The sequence below is a fragment of the Triticum aestivum genome, chromosome 3A (assembly GCF_018294505.1).
Source record: "Triticum aestivum cultivar Chinese Spring chromosome 3A, IWGSC CS RefSeq v2.1, whole genome shotgun sequence".
NCBI classification, from domain to species: Eukaryota; Viridiplantae; Streptophyta; class Magnoliopsida; order Poales; family Poaceae; genus Triticum; species Triticum aestivum.
Window position 1 is genome coordinate 212,610,777 of NC_057800.1, and position 13,234 is coordinate 212,624,010.

Below are 13,234 nucleotides of genomic sequence, written 5' to 3' on the forward strand. Positions count from 1 at the left end.
CTGATGACATATAAGATGTATAATGTAAGCAATGCAAGGCGCCATATGCATGATATGACCAACATCAGCATGCCAGGTTAGAGCAAACACTCAGGTGGTAAACAGGCATGGTCGGCTCCTTCTGAATCTCCATCTGAACAGTTATCTTCCTCTGGAATACAATCTGGAAATGCAGGAGGGGGGGCACTTCGCCCACCATGGAGCGGCGTCTGCATGACATTATATTCGCACGCAACAGTCTTCTCTTTTTCTCTACATGTTCAGTACGATTGTGTACAATATCTGACATGCATAATAAAAAAATAGTTAGATTTTGTAAGGCCTAAGGGGTGCATGCAAAAATCAAGACTGATGGTAGCAAACGAGTGGATGGATCCAAAACTAATGATAGCAGGTAGATTATAGCTTCAGTTTAAAAAGATAGACAATGGATCATCTATTGTTTGTTGCCCACCCAACATGAACCACATAGAAGACCCAGATGAACCAGATAGTAGACAGATACTATTCGTTGCTGGCTCGATATGAGACCCATGGGCAATTCAAAACTCAAGATTGAACGATAAAGTAGCAGGTAATAATAACCGATGTATAACGTAAGCAAACACGAAAGACTGCGACCTCTCTTCCGGAACTGTGTAGTCCTCAGGTTCATCTGCTCAAGTCGATGATGGTAATGCAGTTGGCGTGGCTGCCGGCAACGGGGAAGATGATCTGAGGCGGCGAAAGGAAGTCTGCAGGGGGGATCTCTGCTGCAGTGAACGCTTCTGTCGATGGTGCACCTCAGGTGGGGTGGATGACGGCACGGCAGGAGCAGGACATAACACACAGAGTTTTCTTTGACGCCTATCTGAAAATGAAGTAAATCTATAAGGGCTCCTTAGAATTGGAGGATTCTATAAATGCAGGGACAGGAAAAACACAGGAATAGGATAGGAATGCACGTGCAAGACAAAGCATTTGGAAACATAGGATTTCAGTCAACCTGGGTGTTTGGCTCACATGAATTGGAAGAACAGAGGAATGGAGAAACAAAGTGATGCGAAGAGTGTACAACCTCTTTGGCATAGCCTTGTGGACCTCAGCATCATTGGGTTGGACGTGGCGGATGGTGACGATGCTGGTGTGACTGTCAGAGGCGGGGAAGAAGATCCGAGGCCTCTGGAAACGGCGCCGAGGGTACTGCTCTGCTGTGATGGACGGTTCCATCGTTGGAGCAGCTCCGCTAAGGTGTACGGCGACGAGGCTGAAGCATGACAAGACAAACAATGTTAATCTGAAGTGGGACCCTAATATCATCTGCAATAGATGATGTAAAATACATCACCAAAAAGTGCTAGATGTAAAACGCATCAGCCGTGCCACGGCTGCTCCGACAGATGCTGTAAGTACTGTTCACTCTAAACTTAACTGAAGAAAATGAACTTCACAGTCGAAACTGAATTTTACTGTCGAAACTGATGGAACTAGTAACAGAGCATTGCAATAGATGTTTAGGGCGTTCGAGCACTAGTAGCAGAGAAGCAGTGATCTAAATCAGCAGACGCTCGAGCAGGGAACACACTAGAAGAGAGAAAGTCGTGTAGTAGCATCGCGAGCGAGTGCTAAAGCAGCAACTCCTGTAGCTGCCGGAGGTCGTGCAGCAGCAGCACCAGCGCAAGCGAGAGCAAGAGCAGAGCAGCAACACGAACGAAAGCAGGAGCAGTGCAGCAGCGCGATCGACAACAAGAATAGAGCCGCAGCATGAGCGAGAGCCGGAGCAGCTGCAGCTAGTGCTATTGTGGAAGTCGCCACCGAGGAAGCAACGACATGGGGGAGAGACGCCGTGGATGATATGGTTGGCGACGGCGCCGTCAATGGAGACACACCATGTCTGCTCGGTATCGAGCACCGGCAGCCCCGTGAGATCAAATAAAAGATAAAATGCAGCGGTGAGTGCAGAACCTCCTTGGTGGCGCCGAGTTGGCCTCGGCTTCATCAGAGGAATTGGTGAGGGTGTTGCAGTTTCGGTGGGGCAGGTCAAGACAGTGCTCTGGGGATTGAGGTGGTGCGATAGACGAGGCGAACGTCGGGGCAACTCCTTGGAGGTGGAGGACGGGGAGGCCGATCCGGCGGGACGACGAGATCGACAACGGATCCTCATCCGGTGCGGTGGATGAGGGACGGCGAGCTGTTGCAGTGGACGACATAGTCGGGGAAGAGTCTCCGGCTGGGCGGCGGTCTGGAGGCCGACGGAGGAGCGTGGGGTTTCGCGGGTTTTGGCAGCCTCGGTGTACGAATGGGGGGGGGCGAAGGGGGAGGGGTGATCCAAGCTTAGGGATGCGCTTGTCCGAAATGTAGGGTAAGTTACGAGCGTAGCCCCACCGGTTTTGACGCCATGACATGGAACTTCATTTTTGATTGAGGGGTAGAAGGGGGATTTCGCGTGTCTGGGCTGCGGGAGCGATTTCGGATGAGGAGGGAGTTCTCGCGCGCGTCCAAATTTCGGGATAACAAGGCGCGACGCGGGTTGAAGAAGTGGGAGTTTCAAAGCAGGTGAGACAAAAGATACTCGAGCTTCAAAATTTCGGGATAACAAGGTGTGGATTCCTTGTTCGACAGAACAAACTTAACGTGTAAAAAAACAAATCATACAAGACACAAGAGAGTCATGTCCCCTTTTACTATATTGCTATAGACGCCATTGAAAAAACTACAAGAAAAATGTAAAAAAATCGGGAGAACAAGATTACCCTGCACAGTACCAAATCGATTCGCACTTCCCTCAACAACAACAAAAAACAAATCAATTCCCACCAAAGAAAGAGTAATGTCCCTTTTTATATGATTACAGATGCCATGATCTCGAATTTCAATTTTTGAATCCACGTTATGTTGAATTCGAATATATCGTTAGGTGACCTTGCGGTTTATAATTGATGTAGTCGTACATTTTGATCTTCCATCATATATGAACATTTTACTCCACCATGTGAACATATATATTGTCGTCTACCATATGGACTAAATTTGAATCAATTTTCCTTACTTGAATACGATTGTTGTCAAGTTATACAATAATTTAAATATTATCTTGATAACAAAAAACATACATATAGCAGTAATCATATTTCACTATGAACTACATGTACCATACGCTCTCCAATTCAAATATTTGTATCCATTTTATGTTGAATTCAAATCATAGTACATTATTGGTCTAGGTAGCGAGATGTTTGGGATAATCTAAACCCTGTTTTCATACATATAATTTTTGGCTGAATTGGGACAAGTTTTGGTATAAGCCTCTTGCAAAACCGGAGATTCTCTCAACAAGCCTCGTGGTTCCGAGAGGGAACGTGTCACCTTTGTGTGCGAAACGATATACGCTGCCTCCCCCCTGATTTTATTTACAGAGGCAACATAGAACTATATGAGTGCCCTGTTAAATTTTGGAATTATTTCGGGTTCATTTGGCCTTTTTATACATTAATTGAGTTTCTGGACTTTTAATGTGCATAATCTAAATATGAATTGCATGCACATGCTCCGGTGCACCAAAGTGGGTTGAAAAATCACATGTGTGTCCCTGGTTGAATTTCTAGGTCCCATGGAAGAAATGAGAATGAAATTCAAACATCTGGGCGTCATGACTCGGCCGAGAACATCGAGAAACTTTGATTTTAAATTCATGTAAATCAAACTCGCCTGGAAATCATGAAACTTGGCATGGTGTCATGTCATGGCACTAACATGTTGTGGTAAAAAATTGGGCCGATTTGGAAGCTCGTGGTTCTAAGAGGGAACGTGCCACCTTTGAGTGTGAAACGATATACGCTGCCCCCCTTGAGTTTCTTAACAAAGGCAACATAGAACTACATTAGTGCCCTGTTAAATTTTGGAATTATTCCGGGTTCGTTTGTCGTTTTTATACATTAATTGAGTTTCTGGTCATTTAATGTGCATAAGTCAAATTTGAACTACAAGCACATGCTCTCGTGCACCAAAGTTGGTTGAAAAATCACATTTGTGTCCTCGGGTGAATTTCTAGGTCCCATGCAAGAAATGAGAATAAAATTAAAACATCTGGGCATCGTGGCTCGGCCGAGAACATTGAGAAACTTGGTTTTAAAATTCTTGTAAATCCAAAACACGTCTGAAAATCATGAAACTTGGCATGGATGTCATGTCATGGTACTACCATGTTGTGGTAAAAAAATTGGCCGAATAGGAACAGATTTTGGTATAAGCTTTTGCAAACCGAAGCTTCTCTCAAGAAGGCTCGTGGTTTTGAGAGGGAACGTGCCACCTTTGAGTGCGAAACGATATACATTGTCCCCCTTGAGCTTATTTACAAAGGCAACATAGAACTACATGAGTGCCCTGTTAAATTTTGGAATTATTCCGGCTTCGTTTGGCCTTATTTACACATTAATTGAGTTTTTGGTCATTTAATGTGCATAATTCAAATTTGAACTACAAGCACATGCTCCCGTGCACCAAAGTTGGTTGAAAAATCACATTTGTGTCCTCGGGTGAATTTCTACTCCCTCCTTCCATCTATATAGGTCCTAATGCGTTTTTCGAGGCTAACTTTGACCAAACGTTAGAGCAATAATATATGACATGCAACTTACACAAAGCATACCTTCAATTTTGTATGTCAAAGGAGCTTCCAATAATATAATTTTCATAGTATACATCTCATGTGCTATTAATCTTGTCAATAGTCAAAGGCTGTCTTGAAAAACACATTAGGCCCTATATAGATGGAAGGAGGGAGTAGGTCCCATGCAAAAAATGAGAATAAAATTCAAACATCTGGGCATCGTGGCTCGGTCGAGAACATTGAGAAACTTGGTTTTAAAATCATGAAACTTGGCATGGTGTCATGTCATGGTAGTACCATGCCGTGGTAAAAAAATTGGCCGAATAGGAACAAATTTTGGTATAAGCTTCTTGCAAATCGGAGCTTCTCTCAAGAAGGCTCGTGGTTCTGGGAGGGAACGTGTCACCTTTGTGTGCATAATTCAAATTTGAAATACAAGCACATGTTCCAGTGCACCAAAGTTGGTTGAAAAATCACATGTGTGTCCTCGGGTAAATTTCTAGGTTCCATGCAAGAAATGGGAATGAAATTCAAAATTCTGGGCGTCGTGGCTGGGTTGGAAACATTGAGAAACTTAGTTTTTTAATTCCTGTAAATCCAAAACACGCATGAAAATAATGAAACTTGGCTTGGTGCCATGACATGGCACCAACATGCTGTGGTAAATTTGCAGTCCGATTTGCGAAGGCGCACACATTAACAATCAACAAAGTCATTTTGGAACAAGTGCTGTCACGTTACAATCGGAAACACAAGTATTATTGAAACCGTGGGCGTTCTACTTACTAGTACCATTTACGTGCCGCCACGCGTCCCCATTTTTTATTAGCTAGGAGGCGCCGTGCAGGGTAGCTATTTGAGTACGAGAGGCGTGCGATCAGACCCCTGCGCGTGCTTATCGGGAGGAGAGCCCTTTGACCTCCATCTGCCGTCCACCTCTCTCCCAAGGTCTCCATTAATGGCGCCCGAGCCTCTGTTTAATGGCGTGGCTATGTCTCACTCGACTGAGATTTAAGAGAGAAAAAAGAAAATCTGAAAGCACGGATCTTGATGTAAGATCCGACGGACCTATATAGCATCTACTGCGACTTATAGCAAGACTGATGAATATATAAGGACGATTAAATTTTTTTGATCAAAGAAGGGCTTGCCCCTTTCGATTTTCATTACTGAAAACCACCACAATTCACAAGAAGTTCAGCACAACTCCAGCCTAACACGAAGGACTAAAAGCTACCAGATTGAAATCGCAACATCCCAAGAGGCCAACAAAGGCCAAACATCCGCGCTAGAACCCAACATTTCACAACCGACGACACAATCCACATCCTAAACCGATTATTACATCAAAAGAAACCAGGAAACTAGTCTCCGCGGCGAGCGGCGATGAGCTCTTTCGTGTCCTCAAGACGCTGCTTGAGAACATCCACGGATTCCTCCACCAGCCTTTGGCGCTCGTTGCGGAGCATGTCATTCTCGTCCATAAGTTTCTTCAACAAGGCACTGGTCTCCTCCTGCAAGTCTGCACTTCGGACGATCTTCTCCCTCAGCAGGTCGCGCTCGGCCCGGAGCCTCTCATTGCCCTCCCTTAGTTGTCGGATGACGCTGGTAGCCTGTTCAAACGAGGCTATCATGTCGTCCTGCAACCTCCCCGTGCCGGAGATTTGATCCATCTGGCTATGGATGATCGCATGCATGCGCCTGTAACAGTCGTCGCCTGCCCGCGAGAAATTTTCCCAGGCCGCCGCGGCGCGGCGGGACATCTCTGCTGCATTCGTGGCGCGGCGGGACATCTCTGCTGCTTCCGCGGCGCGGCCGGACCAGTCTGCTGCATCGACGGCGCGGCGGGACCTCCGTGCTGCTTCAGCGGCGCGGCGGGACCTCTGTGCTGCTACTTCCGCGCGGCGGGACATGTCGGCTGCTCTCGCAGCGAGGCGGGACATCTCTCGTGCTTCCGCTTCCATGCTCGCCTCTCCCTGGTGGCAATCTCTCGACCCAGAACTCACGCTGGCCATGGCAGACGCAAGGGAAGGATGCTGAATGACTTGTTTGTTTTTGTGGATGAGGAGTTGAGGAGGAATGTGCAGTCATCTTGGCATACTAGTATTTATAACCGAGTACTAATACGCTCCTAAGTGGGAAACCGTTTAGGTTGTGATCGGTGTGAACAGGTTTGCAATTCAATATAGCATGGAGTAATTTGGAATGTGACGAGACGCAAGCTCAAAATTTATTGACGGTTCTAGTTTCGAAGTGCGGCACTATTCCCGGATGGAGTACTTCTTTTTCTACTCCCTCCTTTCCGGTTTTATAGGGCTTATCTCAAAATTTTAGTTTTTCCATTTTATAAGGCTCAATTTGGTTGTCCCCAACACATGTTCAGATTCCAAGGTGCATTAAATCATTGCATGCAAGTATTAAGAGAAAATTGACCAATGCATGTACTTTATGCATGCATGCATTGCAATTAATGCATTAAACCTATCTCTCGGGACTTCTCGCACGCACCATCGTGCCACCCACAAAAACTTGTACTCTGAGTTTAGTAGTACGTTATACAGGAAGAGAAGAGGTGCACGCACGCACTCGTCCTCTCACACACGCGTCTGTTTTTTCTCGAAAAGGAGGATGATGACCCCCGGCCTCTGCATCTGGGAGTCACACACGCAAATTATTGAAATATATCGAGTGCAGTGCTTTGATGTGTCGCGTCAACTCGTACATCAACGAGAAGTTTGATTATCCTCTCCCTCGCGGACTTAACTGCACCTGCCTTTGGCTGTATGACAGGTTGGCCACACACCTGTAGGGCCCACCTGTCATACACGCAAAGGCAGGAGCGTCCCTCCCTCGCCCATGAGCGTGGTGGCTGGCAAGACTAGGAGAAGCTTTCGCTACACGCTCTCCCTCCCGCACGCGGTGGACATGCAGCAGTTCAATCGGTGTCAGATGGCCAGAAGCGTACTGTAGTACTCCTCCAGTGCAGTAGTATTCCATCATTGTTCGACTTCCCGAAGAGGCGAAGAGCCAAGCGCAGCCCGGACGCTCGTGTGGCAGTTTCATGTGTATAGTAGTCTAGGATAGCGTGTACCGTGCCTGTAAGCTTAAAATCGTTGGGGTCGGCTCCATGCTATGTGGCCGTCTCGAAGTTTTTAAAAAATTAAAATAGTCTTCTAGCCCTACCCGAAAACTGCCGCGCGTACTGCCCGGGAAAAGCCCCGCCCTCAACTTTTAACTACGCGAAAATAGTTCGAGCTTGTTCGTTCTATATAAATACAGTACTTACTGTATGTTTATTCACCCGTGGGGTTGTTCAATGAATGGAGGGGCGGGGAGCACAAGTGAACAATACTGTAGTACTACTAGTAGTAAGTAGGAGTCGTACAGTAGTCACCTTAAATAGAGAGTTTCTTTTCTTTAATGCCACGTACACAAATTGAAACGCTTGTTGTGGAGAGAAAAAAGATAATCACTCCACTATATATGGACGCAGGGGCCTGAGCGCTTGCTTTACTAGGGTTGCTCTCTTCATTCTCTCATCCTCTCCAGATATAAACAAGACAGCGGTAGCGACATTTTCTCTCTGCTCACCGCTGGTCACAGATCCGGCCGGATCCCTTCGGCCGGTGTGTGTAGAGGACTAAAAGGTGCATCATTCACGCGGTCATCGCCGCCGAGGGAGGAAACCCACAGCTGCCGGAGGGGCCCGATCCTCTGCCCGTGCCGTTCTCTCCGACACATGGCCGGCTCGGGAGGTCCTCCGACCCTTCTTCCTCCCTGCCGTATTGTCCGCAGATCCGACCTGCCGCCGCCGACATCCCGGCGACCCTCAGGTATAAGTTCTTCGAAAGCGGCCTTGCTCTACTGCCTCAGCTCCCCACGTGTCTGCATGTGCATCTTTTTCTACTCCCATCAGCTCTTCCAAAGCCACCTAAATTTTTAGTATTATTAGAGGTAAAGCTACTTCATGCATTCGAATCTAGGGCTTTGTTCAAACAACGAAGAAAGGGGGGAAAGTTGTAGCATGAATCTAGGACTTGATTCAAAGAGGAAATAATATGGTGAAAGTAGTAGAGACCGGATACCCAACCGGTCTCTTGGTTGAAAAGGGAAATAATGGGAAAACGCAGTACAAACTGGATAAGGAACAGATCTATTATTGGTTGAAAAAAGGATAGAAAGTGGCGGCTGGTGGACAAGTCAACAGAGTATGTCCAGGATTAGATTTGCTGCCATCACATAGTAAAAGGTCTCCAGGATTAGATTTGCTGCCCTCACATAGTAAAAGGTCTCAGGATTATATTTGCTGCCCTCACATAGTAAAAGGTCTCCAGGATTAGATTTGCTGCCCTCACATAGTAAAAGGTCTCCAGGATTAGATTTGCTGCCCTCACATAGTAAAAGGTCTCCAAGATTAGATTTGCTGCCCTCACATAGTACAATGGCACTCCTGCTGTTTTCCCCAGTATGATAAGTAAGTTGCTCCTTTACGCTGCTGAGTGTCCTGGTGTCCCCACGGTCCCATGCCCTTAAACCAACTCTTTAGCTGCTGTTGATTTACTGTGTCTGGTAAACAAGCAATGCCACCATTAAAGTAATCCCATATTTGAGGAATCTCATTGTTGATCGTAATGCTTCTGGTAACATGAAGCATTGCTGACGTTTTAAAATTTCTACTGTCCTTGCGTGATTGCCATGAACATAATTAAGATGCTTCTTTTCATTTTGTATATGTTTCGTATATTCTTATTGACCAGCAACTGTTTACTTTCTATCTTTTTGTGCAGATAGGGATATCCATTTCACCTTGTTGCTATTGTGACCTTTTGGTGAACTGCACAAAACACTTTTTTTGGAATGAGTGTCTTGTGCAGTTCAACTAAAATGTCACGTGGGCAACATCTCTCAATTTTGGTGGAACTGCACAAAATGGTGATTGGAGTTTCCAAAATCTCCGTCAAGTTCTGCTGGTAATCTCGTGCAACATTTTATTAGCCTTTGCAAGATGGAGCCGTCACTGTCACCACAATGGCACTTTATTTTAGTGGAACTGCACAAAAGGATAAGAAAATTATAGTTGCACCTTACATGAGCCGGACAGCCAACCTTAATGTTCCTCAATTTTAGTGCAACTACTAAAGAAGAACCTGCCAGCTCACAAGAGCAAGTACTTCTTGCTAGCTGAATGATGCAATCTTTGCTTCATTTCAGGTGAACTGCAGAAAAAGGCGCATGAATTGAATCATGGAACTCCAGGCAGACCTCATCCAAGTAGAGCTGGAGGTTGAGTTCAAGGAGGCCGCTATTAAAGCGAAATCATGCTCTCCTGTCTCCTTGTTTGTGCTGTGCAAACATGCTGTGCAAACAGGAATACTCAACTACAGATGTTGTGACGGTCAAGAGCATTCGCCAAGTTCTTCGATTGTATGACATGGCTAGCCAAGATGGATTTAATCCCGATATTCACTTTATCAAAAGGCTCTAATGGGTTGGTTCTGAATCTTGCAAGCTGGGAATCAGTGAGATGTGTAGGCATCTTTGTTGTACTTATTATTTGGATCTTATTTGTTGGTTCTGAATCTTGCAAGCTGGGAATCAATGAGATGTGTAGGCATCTTTGTTGTACTTATTATTTGGATCTTATTTGTTGGTTCTGAATCTTGCAAGCTGGGAAACACGGCATGATGATGCAGAGGACAACAACCATAACAAACAGTTCAAACTTGGTAGTATTATCTTTGTGAAAGTGCGACAAATGTGCTGATCGTGTGCGTCCTGAGAATAATAATTCTAATTGTTGTGCATGTTGATCCTGTGGCACTGATAGAACGAGCGAATGCATTGCTTCTTTTAAGTACAAATTTCTATTAAAGCTAATTAAATTTAAGTAAAGTGACCACTAACTCCTGTTATTACAGTACCAATACAGACCCGCTCGTGAACCGACGTGTGGCCGAGGGTGCATCTTCTGCCGGGCATGCAGCGGACGAGGGAGGGGTAGTAACTGTTGTCGCCTGTACACACTCAGCTTACTGTTGAATCCAGTTCCCCAAGAGCTGAAAAACGAACTGCTGCCGCCGCCTACACACTCGTTCACTCGAAGAGACTCCAATGGCGATCCGAGGGGTGAGCCTGCTGGATATGGACTTCAGCAAGGAGTTCCCCTTTGAGTTCGCCATTCAGTCCTATGGCTGCACCAAGTTGAATGTGATGTACACCAACGATACGGACTCGGTGAAGCTCTGCCTCGCCTCAGTCCTATGGCTGCACCAGGTTCTGGAGCATTCGCCCGTTTCATCGGCAGCGCCGACTGCACCTTCGCTACGGTGGAGAGAAGGAAGAACGCGACGATTCGGCCATCTGGTGCAACAAGCTTGTCGACATCCAGAAGCAATACAAGATCATCAGCAACGGGCAGGAGAAGGACTCCGTGGTTGACCTCGCTGAGACCATCATCGACCCCTGATACGCCAACATGAAAGAAGACGACCTGAACTCGTGGGACGTACCTTGAATCTAGCCTACATAACCTACGCGGCCAAGGACGCATACACATGCTACGACATGTACAGGCAGATCTTGGACATGAGGGCGTGTCTGCTTCCCGTAACCGACGAGTACACGGACAGCCGCAGCGTCATGATCAAGCGTGCCAGGAAGGTCTAGATGTTGTACTTTATCTGTTTATAAGCACCTTTATCATCTGAGTGTTTCATGCATTAGCCTATGTGTCGTAATTATCTGTTTTGTCCGAAATATTTCTTTTAAGAACCCATTAACCTGATTTCTTTTTAGTGGCTATTTGCTTATGTATCTAAACTAGTTCACTTGTCCGTAAAAAAACTAGTTCACTCGGCTGCCGTGCTTTGAATCTCCTTCCTCCCAACATATTCCCCTCCTCAGGTGGACCCAGCAGGTCTCTGAATTTTCTCCCACTTTCTTTTTCGATGTAAACTGAGTTTTCTCCCAGTACTTTCCCCTAGAACCAACTCAATTGTCCCACGTCTAGTCTAAAAAATAATAATACCCCATGTACTATTAACTCATCAAATTAAAATGATATTTTATTTCGTAAGTTGAAAGTTCTTAGAAATAATAATAATAATTGTTTATATATAACTTGGCAAGTTAACTCCTAGTGATTGCGTACATAAGCTTGCAAAGATTTTACTGACGTGCAATCATGTGTTTATGTTTTTATAACATTTCTCCATCTAGCCCAACATGATATTTTCACCCAACCCAGCAAGTCTGCGAATTTCGAGAAAATGCAAATTGGATTTGAACGGGCTGCATAGATGCTACATCATTGTTTCACCCAGCCCACCAAATGGACTAAAAAACAAATGGACTGACAGCTGGGTCCACGGCCACAGCCTAGTTTTTTGTGATTTGCCAAGTAAGTCGCTTTGTTAGGCCTGTTGGGCTGCAAATCTTTCAAGACGAGGAGAGCTTTCATTCGGCTGGCCGAGAAAATGGCCCATCAGTAATGAGAAATGGGTTGTACATTTTTAAAACACATCAAACCGGCAATTAGTTTCAAATATCTTTTTTTTTCATTTCGAGATTTTAAATTACATTAATTTTTATGCGTGGAGAATTTGTTGGATTTTATATTGATATACATTTATTTTTAAAATCAGTTTGAATGCGAGTCGAAATTTCAGGATTAAAAACAGTTCGGACCGCACCGAAATATGCAAAATTTCGTATAATTTTTTAACCGTGGCCACAATATGGGCTGTAATGCTAACAAAAAAGAATATGGGCTCCAAAAAAACCTTAAGAATTAGCAAATGGGTTGTATGCTGTTTTCCACAGATTTGAGGCTTTCCTAAAAAAAGGTTGACGCACAAGCAGTGACTGTTGGATGTCCATCGAAAGGCCGTCGTGCTTCTTCAATCTCTGCTCTTCCTGCTCCAGCCGCTCAAACAAGCGCCGGTGGGAGGACTGCCTGCTCCCTCCTCCCCGCGGCCGGCTGTGCTGCCGCGCAGGCCTCACCGCCCCACCGTACTCCCATCGCTGGCCTAGCCATCCCTCTACTCACCCACACCTGCTGTTATTCTCCGGCGACGGCAGACGAACCAGTAAACCCTCGTACAGTCGTACTCCCCTCCGCGTGGGAAACAACTGCCGAGTCTTCCCTGCCTCCGTGTCGTTCCCTTCCTAGGCCTCGCCGTCGTCCACCGCCCTGGTGCTCTCGGCGCGGCCTGGTCAACGTGGTCAACGACCGACATGCATCTGAAGTGGACTGTACGTGGAGAGGCCGACAGCTGGGTCCACGGCCGCACGCAAGGAAATGCCTCCTTATTACGCGCAAAATAATGATTCCTCCACCTGACATCAGGGACCCACCGAAAGGGCCTCTGTATTTCGCGAAAAAAACGTTACCGCCGCTGACAGCTCGGACCCACCAGCTATATCTTCGCACGCAAGGAAGTGCCTCCTTATTACGCACAAAAAAATGAATACTCCCCCTGTTAGCTGGGACCCAGTATAGTGGCAGGCTGACTTGTGGGCCTACTAAGTTGACGGGGACGGAGGGCTTTGTCAAGTTAGTCAATATATGCACGATTCTAGCTCCAGTGACCGTACGATGTCCATCCAACGGCCGTAGTGCTTCTTCAACCTCTGGTCTTCTTGCTC